The 9373-nt window shown below is 39.0% G+C and overlaps 1 long non-coding RNA gene across 1 annotated transcript; it reads left to right on the plus strand.

Moving 5' to 3' along the window:
* Positions 1 to 1424: 1424 nt before the first annotated feature.
* Positions 1425 to 1644, plus strand: LOC134170719 (uncharacterized). Its single transcript, XR_009967344.1, has 2 exons — positions 1425 to 1555; positions 1596 to 1644. It is a non-coding gene; the product is annotated as an uncharacterized LOC134170719 (long non-coding RNA).
* The last annotated feature ends 7729 nt before the right edge of the window (positions 1645 to 9373 follow it).

Genomic DNA, 9373 nt, shown 5'->3' on the forward strand with positions numbered 1-9373 from the left:
CACTGATTTTAAATAGATTTTAAAATTAAGTTATAATAACTGTTCCCCACAGTATATTTAAAATTCAGCTGTGATAACTGAAACCCAGTTTCATTCATGATCAATGGCTTTTTTTCTTAAAAGGAAAATTCAGACCTATATTCATATTTACTACTAACCCTTCAAGACAGCTTGCTATGGAAATGGCACAGAAGTAGTATCCATTTTTTCTTAGCTTATGTATGAGGAATTAGGCTTTTCCCAATTAGACAAGATCTTCTATATTCCATGAAACTGCTTACCGTATCCTAAAAGATTGTTTTCTCTTACTAAGAGGAGTTACAAACTTGAAAAAGGTATATTGTAAACAGGCTAAGATAGCATTCAATTAAACGCAGTTAAATGCGATTAAAAACGTCCTTAAAAAATCCAGTCTTAAAATGTTTGGAGTCATATCTCCTGTGCCCCTCCCCCCGCTGTAAAAAGGAGACAAAAATGAAACAAAAATCTGAGTCTAAACTCACTTCTTAACATGGTAAGAATGAGTTTCACATTGAGGCCAGATTGTCTGATCTTCAGAGTTTTATGCAAAATTAAATATCTTTACTGAAGCTTCTGGATGGATGATAGATTTGGGAAAAAAGGTAAGGAGGCTTCATGGACAGTATGACTGGCAGAAAACTTCATAGAAGTTTTAGAGCAGTTTGCTGCAGCCATGTATTGGTAATTGTGGAAAAATAGTTCCTATGGTAAAAAAAAACAAACAAAACCACAGCAAACCACAAACCAAAAAACCCAAACAAACCAAAACATAACCCCCTCCCTACCCCCCCCCCCCCCCCCCCAAAAACACTGCCCAAAAACCCCCAAGAGCCCAACCAAAACCCAAAAACCAACAACAAAACATAAGCATATTTGGTCAAACACTGTTTTATTCCAAAATGAAAAGCAGATACAACAGTTTGCACAATTTTCTCCAGATTGTTTCTTCAAGTAGGATTTCATAACACAGAAATTACAAACATTATAGTGATGAAGGGCTCATAAATCAAAACTGAGCAAGGCATGAAAAGCTTTTATCTAACCTGAAGCTAGTTTAGCAAGCATATACTACATCCATGGTATAGTTATTCAAAGGCCTCTATTTCATGCTATTTCACATGCCAAACATTAGGACTGCCATAAAGTAACTCTTCTGCCAGGTCAATTCCAGAGCATGGGAAAGCCTTCAAAGATCATCAGCCTCTGCACTGGTTTACTCTGTCCAAAAGCACAGGAGATATTCTTCACAAAGTACCAATGAGCAACTTAAAAAAAAAAAAAGACATGTGAAATTAATGGTGTTCTTAAGAACCTTTAAAATTAAATTTATTTTCAAGAATAAGTTATATTTGATGAATCTGCTGCTTAAAGCCATTCAGAGATATTATTTCAATGGACAAATCCCATCTGCTCTATGATTGTGGAGTCTGTCACATCAAATCTCTCCCCACACTGATGGCCATTTAACAACTCTCTTCAACCCATTTAAAGTGGAAGACCCTCAGACTGAAAATTGAAAATAAAACAAATTTAAGTGGTTAATCTCAATCTAATTTACCTGAATCAGGTGGAAGTGTAATCTTCTGTGTCTTGTCAAATCCACTGTTTTCATTGCACAGATTCCTGTAAGTTTTTATAACGGAAAAAAAATAATTACTTCATTTCCAAAACTATGACCCAAATTTGTGAGATAACTAGTATAAAAAATGATTTGCTGTACTTTTCACAGGATTCTACTATTTCCTTCCCAGTCTGGTTAAAACCACTGCTCTAGCAGCCACACACTACAGTTCACTTGACAGCTGGTGACTGAAATGCTATCTATGCTGCAACTGCAATTGCAGCTGTCATCATCTTTGTTTAATAGTATAATGTAATCAAGCTGTTTTTTAATTTGCATCAATGTTGTTTTCCTTGTTAGGCCAATTATTCTTCCCCACACAAATTGGCCATTATGTTGAGGATGTATGTTAAAAAAAAAAACAACAACAAAGCCACAACTGGTAGTCATCTGTATTTTTCAGATCTAAGACCTAAATACAGACAGAGCATATGAACTTCGCAGTACTGACAGATTCTGCCTGTTCTTTGCACGTTTGGTGCCTTATCCTGAATCTTTGAGCTAGAATCTGTACTCTAAAGCTGTAAATAAACTCTTCTTTTACCAAGCCAGTCACACACACACAGGACAGCTAGGACATTCCACTTGCAGATTTACTAATTATATTACTGAAGAAGCCCATAAACATAATAATCTCCCCTCCCCCCCCCCCGAAACAAAGTTTTTCCTTCATGTTACTGTTCAGAAACTGCTGTTCTCTAGTTCTCTTCAGCAAGGTGCTGCTCCTTCAAAACCAGAGAGAACACTGCAGGCAACCTCAGGATATAAAAGGCTGTAGTTTGAAAACATTTTCCCATCCTACAATGCCTTATTATTCAGTCCTTTCCACTCCCTCCCTGCTGGGCTACCTCCTGTGCTATACTGCAGTAACTACTAGATACTGGAGTAAAAAAATCCACACCAAAAAATAATTCTTTAACACCCATGAGACTGTAAACTTTTAACCTGTTGTCAGTTCCATGATCCAGTTCAGGCAATTCAGATGCAAAAGCAGTTGCATCATTCCAGGTGGAAAATGTTCTAGGAGTGGAAGTGAAGAGCTAGGAAGCTTCAGTTAAGGCATATTATGCTTTAAGATTCTCTTCTCCCATTGAAGGATTTGTGAAGAGGCAACAACAAAACAACAAAAGCAAGACATTTCTGTTCTAAAATACTTTAAATCATAGGATGAATCATAGGTTAAACCATATTCCAAGTGCTTTGTGTTTTCCTAATCAACAGAGACAAGTGCCAAACCAAAACAATACAGCCTTGGGGTATAAGAAATCTCTTTAAAAATTAGAGCATTATAAAGCTAGGAGTAAATCTTGTTTCCTCTGTGCATTTCTATTGGAGCCTGTAGGAGATACTGTAGAAGGAAAACGAAAGCATTGTTTGTGTAATAACTGTTAAAACTCTACTAAAAGCAAAACCAAACCACAAACATAAAGCCTGGGTAGCCATCAACAAAATACAGACAAAAAAAAATATTCTTTATGCCTATAGACCTAAAATGACATGTCCATTGATATTTCATTTAAGACTTACAAAAACGTGCTGTTAGATCTATGGAGTTTCTCTGGAAAAAGTTAAAAAAACCCAAGCCACATCTATATCCTGACAACAGCAGTTTGTAAGGCTAAATCAAGATGATGTAACTTGAAAAGAGAAAAATTACTCTCTTGTTGTGTACGCAGTTGCCAGGTGACGATGAAGCACAGAGCTCTCCCTTCAAAGGCTTAAAAACTCAGGGAACACACAAATCAGATACACAGACCCTAGCCATGGTTTCCACAGGATAACATCCTGTCAGGTCTTTTTCTTTTCATCCTCATTGTGAGGAAGGTTCTTCTATTTAACATCCATAGGACAGCCCTACCAAACCCAGCATCAGGTGTGTGTGTGACTGGTACCCCCTGCTCCCAACCCTGGTAATGTGGTTATCATAACTAACATCATTTCATAAGGCAAGCAGCCGTTCTCTGCGACCAAACAGGTCATGTGTTTGTTCCCTTTCCCCTTGTTATCAAGCCCTGAAGGTCCTGTGAACCACGCAGACAAACCACACAGATTTCTTCTTCCCCTCCCTGCTCTCCTCAAGACTCCTGGGCACGAGACCAATCACTCCCTTTCTTGCTGGCCTTGAAGGTCCCAGGCACACAGCCAGCCAGGTGCTGTTGACAGCCCATCACACAACAGCCCCCAGAGCACTGTCTGCAAAATCAACCAGGTTCCAAGTGGGGAGCGTGGACCCAAACTGCTGCTGGTCACTGAGACCTGTGATTTCCTAGTGATCAAGGACGCCTCCACTGTTGGCTTCTTCCTCCCAGGAATGAGGGAGTGACTTGTATTCTTTGACTAAGTGTAGATTCTGAGTGTTACATTGATACAGCAAAACATGTATTAAGATTCTATGATTTGACACAACCTGCAGAGGGTTAAGGTGATTAGAAACCTCAAGTTGTACTGTAAATGTTGTATTACACTACTTACAAACTGTACTACATTGATTCTGCTTGTAGAAATTGTATGCCATTCTAACTAAATTCTGTGCTATACTTATCATAATATGCTGTTAAGAAAATAAAGCTTTAGTTGTAACTACAGTTTAGCATCATCATAATTCTGTTCAGGATACCTAAAAAACCCACTCTGTCCCCTTAGTGGCAGGTGACACAGGTGTGGGTACCTCAGCACTGAACACATGCACGCAGTTTGCATAAATACTGTTTACCTCTCTACTGAACAGACGGGATGCTCAGGTCTTAATGGAGACCTTTCTGACTGGGCCAGCCACCTATTTCCTTTCAGGTTCATGGGACTGCAGCCCAGTCTCCCCCTCTATTATGCATGTTCTACAAGTTCTGCACCTTCCCCCAAACACCAGACTTGCTGCTTCTGCATAGAAGGTGAACGTGTTCACCATACAAGCAGCCTGAGAAGGGGTTCCTATAGCTGTTTCTATTGTTAGCGACAGTCAGCTCAGTTCTCCTAGAAAATACTGTTTTCACTGTCAGTGTAGAATAAAACAAAGGACCATGACACTTTCTTCTCCAAAAGATGCAGCAGCGCTCCAGAAATGCTGCTGTCACCTCAGTAATGCACCAGTCCACATCCTGCCCCATCTGCCAAATCAGTCATGCTAACACTTGAGCCTTCCAGATTTAGTGAGCATTAGTTGTAGGACTCCAACTTCTGACTCATCCTCACTGACAGGACAGCTGGAGAGGTTAAAGACATCTGACAAAGGCATTTTGAATCATCCCACTACCTAAAGTATAGGATCAGTGGGATTTTAAATCAGAGCCTCACCCTTTTAAATACCTATTTGAGATACCTCACATAAGCTAGAAATTGCTATACTTACTAGCATGAGGGTTTGAATTAGAAAATGCATCATAGACAAAATTTACGTGAAGGACAGGGTAGAGGTTCTTACAGAGCCTTTTTTTCAAAAAATAAATACTTTGTAAAAATACTTTTACAAAAGAAGTTTCTTCAACCTACCAGATTTTGGCTACTGACACACCAGAAGCGGCATGTTTTTCCAGTTGTTCTGCCAAAGAAAATCCAAACCTGGGTACAATGCTTATTTGAGTTTTGAAGGGTTCTGACTTAGTATCTGCCTTGCTGATCCAGATAAAGCAGCATCAGTTCTAACTATTTCTTCTTCCTTAATGTAACCTAAGTTTGCACTAGTGATACGGTGGTTTCTGCTCATCTCCAAGCAGCTGCAGATGAAAACAGTATGTCCATTTACAAGTACAAAGCTGACCATACCGACTCAAACACAGCACAGAATTCTCACCTCAAAATCTTTCGTACTCTGGGGGAAGCAAACTGTGGTAGAAAATGTTCATTAAATACAGTATTGCCGCATACACAACTATAGGTGCATGCTGCTCTCCTGTTTAGATAGGGATCTGGAACTGGCAAGGAATACAGAGATTCTGCTATGAATCAACTGTTTACTCAAAATTTTTTTTTTTAAGTTATACATAGGCCTTAACAGACACCCCTAATTTAACTACAGTATTACCGAATGAAGCCATATACTGACAACAAAAGGTTTGTTTCTAAAAACAAAGAGTAAAATTTTTGTTGCTGCATAAATGAGTAAATGACCAACTCCTAAACCCAAGGATTTATACTGCAGGAGTCAGAGGCTGACAGAAGTTGTGTATGCCCCGCCAGTTCTACTTGTTACTCTATATCTTTTCTAAAGGGAGAGCTTCCTAGGGCAAGCTGTCAAAGCACTGGTAAAAATGGAAAGAACCATTATATCTAGCCCTACCACCTGTTTTCCCTTTTTCCACTGTGGGATCACAAGATCCTGCTTAACAGCAGTTTAAGTTCAAGGCTTGACCAGAGCAAGAATTACTCCTAAAATATGCTGAATAATCCTGAGGAGCCCACTGCAAAAAATGCAGCTTGTGAATTGTAAGCAACTAAGTTCGTTAGCACCTTTACATCAGTAACCACTGAGGTAAAGCAAGAAGAGGTGGCAACCTCTGGTGCTTTGCAAATACACAGTGTTTTATACCACAACATCCCAAAATAATATTTTTGTTTTGGATGAGGCTTATCTGATGAAAACCACCCACCTTTCAGAAAGTATAACTAGCTGAATTGTGTCTTAACAGGCACATACCCTCTTTCAGGCTCCTTCATTTCACAATGACTTGGAAAAAAAAAAAACACAATTTCTCCCCAGGAGAAAGTTAACAATGACTGCCCTCATCAGAAGAGCACAAGTAATCTTTTGATCTTTCTTCTCCACAAGACACCAGGCATTCTGCAGGAGAAAATTTCAGACTTGCTCCCAAAGATGCTCTCCACAAGTGTGACAAATGCTGGCATTAGATTAAACACTTCCAAATAAGATATTAGTTAAAAAACAGAGGGTGAATTTGAGGTGGTAGTGGAATGTGTTAAAACCAAATACACCACAAAGTTTTATTTTTGATTTTTATTGTTAATGACTTAACACATCAGTATCTTTCCATTATCATTCGATGTACTCTACAAACATTTATAGGCAGATGAACTGCAAGGAATGTGAACAAGGAAAGCCAGCTCATGCTGTAGGGGAGGAGCATATAGGCATACTAAAAATAAAGCATTAACACACCCCATATGCTGTGCCGCAGCAAATACCGTTATTTAGAATCATTCCAATAAAAGCTAACGATAGCAAAAGTTCAGACCTACTATAAAAAACTCCTGTAGGTGACTGAAGTCAGCCACATACTTCACTGCATAAAAAACACAAGTTCTATTGAAAAATTTAGTTTCTTCCATTTTAGAAAGAATGTATAGTATAAGCCTTAGTATAACATACACCCAGTTGAACTAACTATGCCAGACAGGAGCTGAAATGCAAGTGGTGAAACAAATTGTCTTGTATACTGCCTGTGACTATTTTTTCTTAAAAGAAAGACTTGTTTTGCACTTCAGTTGTGTCTTTCTATGGAGTAAGTTCTGTTTTAACCTCTGTGTTAGTACTACTACGTAGATGCGCATTCTCTCTCGAGCTGTATGAGCAAAACAGTAAAAAAATGGAGAAGGTCTTCACTAAAGCCAAGTATTTTCTCAAAAGTTAGATTCTTTGTTACCACAAAATCATGTAATTTCAACTCAAGCAATGTTGTTTTTCAGCATTTTTTGAAGTCACAGGCAACATGGGTGCCTCTGTGCATGTCCATAGTGAATAGTCAACAAATAAGCAATTTTTTTTCCATAACTTTAAACTGAAGATAGCAGCCAGGACTGGATTATTTTTTAGAATGCATCAGTTAATCTTGCAATTGGGGAGAAGTTTAAGGAGATTTAGGAGAGGTAAGTTTTTTAAACAGTAGAAACACTTCACATTGTCACACAACAGACAATGTCTACTGGCTCTAGCATGGAACTGGGTGAAAACCTCATAATTTAATGATGCCGCTGCCCTGTGCAAATCTTAACCTAATTTTCACTCAATTTATAAAATGGTGGTAGCTTCACATACCCTGCAGTGGAGGTGTGAAATCAGTTACATTCTGAATTCTTCAGGACTGGCATCAAGCTTCTCAATCTCAACCTTGTTAAGGTGCTCACTCACACTGTCCGTGTAACCACCTCCAATTACAGGAGTATACAGATGGTGATCACTGTGTTTTCTTAAGGTTTTGTTTTGTTCTCTTAGTGTTAAAACACAACAGAGGTCTTCCTATTGGCTTACTCAGTCTTTTGCTTTGTAGCAAAGTAGGTAAAGTATGGAATCAAAACAGGACACCTTTGCTCAGTAGCCCTAACTCCAGCTCATCAGAAAATGTGGAAGAAAGTACAATAACTTCATACATATTAGAAAGCTTCAGTAAATTACCATTCTACAGTTGAGCCTGTGAGGTAACCTGACATCAGCAAAACCATATGTCTGGGATTAAAATATGCAAGCATATTCTAGAAAGGCACATTTAAACCAAAAGTTGCATGGTTCAAGTTTGTTAGATTTTTACCTGACAGGTCTGAAGTATCACTGAACCATCCAAAAGAACTACAGTTGATTTAAAGCATTATTGACATCACGTTTTTGTTCTGCTCCAGAAGATGTATTTCATTAGCACCTCAGATGGAAGTTTCAGAGCCCACAATGTATGTTCATTCTGGTATATCCACATGCTGAATACTAAAAACCCCTTTTAGAAATCTAACTAGAACATTTACGCTTCATGCAAGGGTGGAGTTGCACTAAGAACTGGCATCAGAAATGGAGCTGAAACAAAAACAACATTCCCACCTCAGACCAACATTGAACTCAAGCTGCCATTCTGAAGAGTTTGATTTTGTACATGGCAGAACTCTATTCACAGTCAACAGCAAGAACTAAAATGTGTCTCATGACTCATCTGGAGCAACTGTTGGACCACAATAGCTGACATTCACTGAACACTTCCCTCTCACCACTGCCTGCTTCTGCTTAAACTCCACTTCCAACACAAACAGAAACCACCAAAACCTGAAGATTCACCTGCCAAGTGAAAAGGAGTAATACCCTGAGGGTCAGCAGATATGTAAGAATTCTCTACAGATATAGAAAAAGGGCCCCTTTTTTTACCCTTGTTCCTGTCATCATAAGGGACTGCTGCTAGCCCCCTCTTCATAGAATCACAGAATGGTTTGGGTTGGAAGAGGCCTTAAAGATAATCTAGTTCCAACCTGTCCTGGGTTCAGCTGGAACAGTTATTTTTCTCCCTCCTAGTAGCTGGTGCAGTGCTGTGTTTTGGCTTTAGTCTGAGGACAACGCTGAAAATACACCAATGTTTTAGTTGTTGCTAAGTAGCACTTACCCTTATCAAGGACTTTGCAGTCTCTTGTGAGAGGAGGGGCACAAGAAGCTGGAAGAAAGCAGAGACAGGACACCTGACCCAAACTAGCCAAAGGGGTATTCCATACCACAGCACATCAACAAGGATCAAGAATAGGCTTTCTACCACTTTATTTCTACATTCAGAAATTTGAGACACTGAATTTGTCAAAATTCCTTTTCAAGAGAAAAGTAAGTTTTCCATAACATTTTGATCATAGTCACTCTATTTAACTCAACTGGTTTTGTTCTCTTCATTCTTTAGTATTTTTATGGGACCCTTTATAGGTTAGCATCTGTCATAGAATCATAGAATAGTTAGGGGTGGAAAGGACCTTAAGATCATCTAGTTCCCACCCCCCTGCCGTGGGCAGGGACACCTCACACTAAACCATATCACCCAAGGC

The sequence above is a fragment of the Pezoporus occidentalis genome, unplaced genomic scaffold (assembly GCF_034315485.1).
Source record: "Pezoporus occidentalis ecotype Australia unplaced genomic scaffold, CSIRO_AGI_Poc_V1 ctg39, whole genome shotgun sequence".
NCBI lineage: Eukaryota > Metazoa > Chordata > Aves > Psittaciformes > Psittacidae > Pezoporus > Pezoporus occidentalis.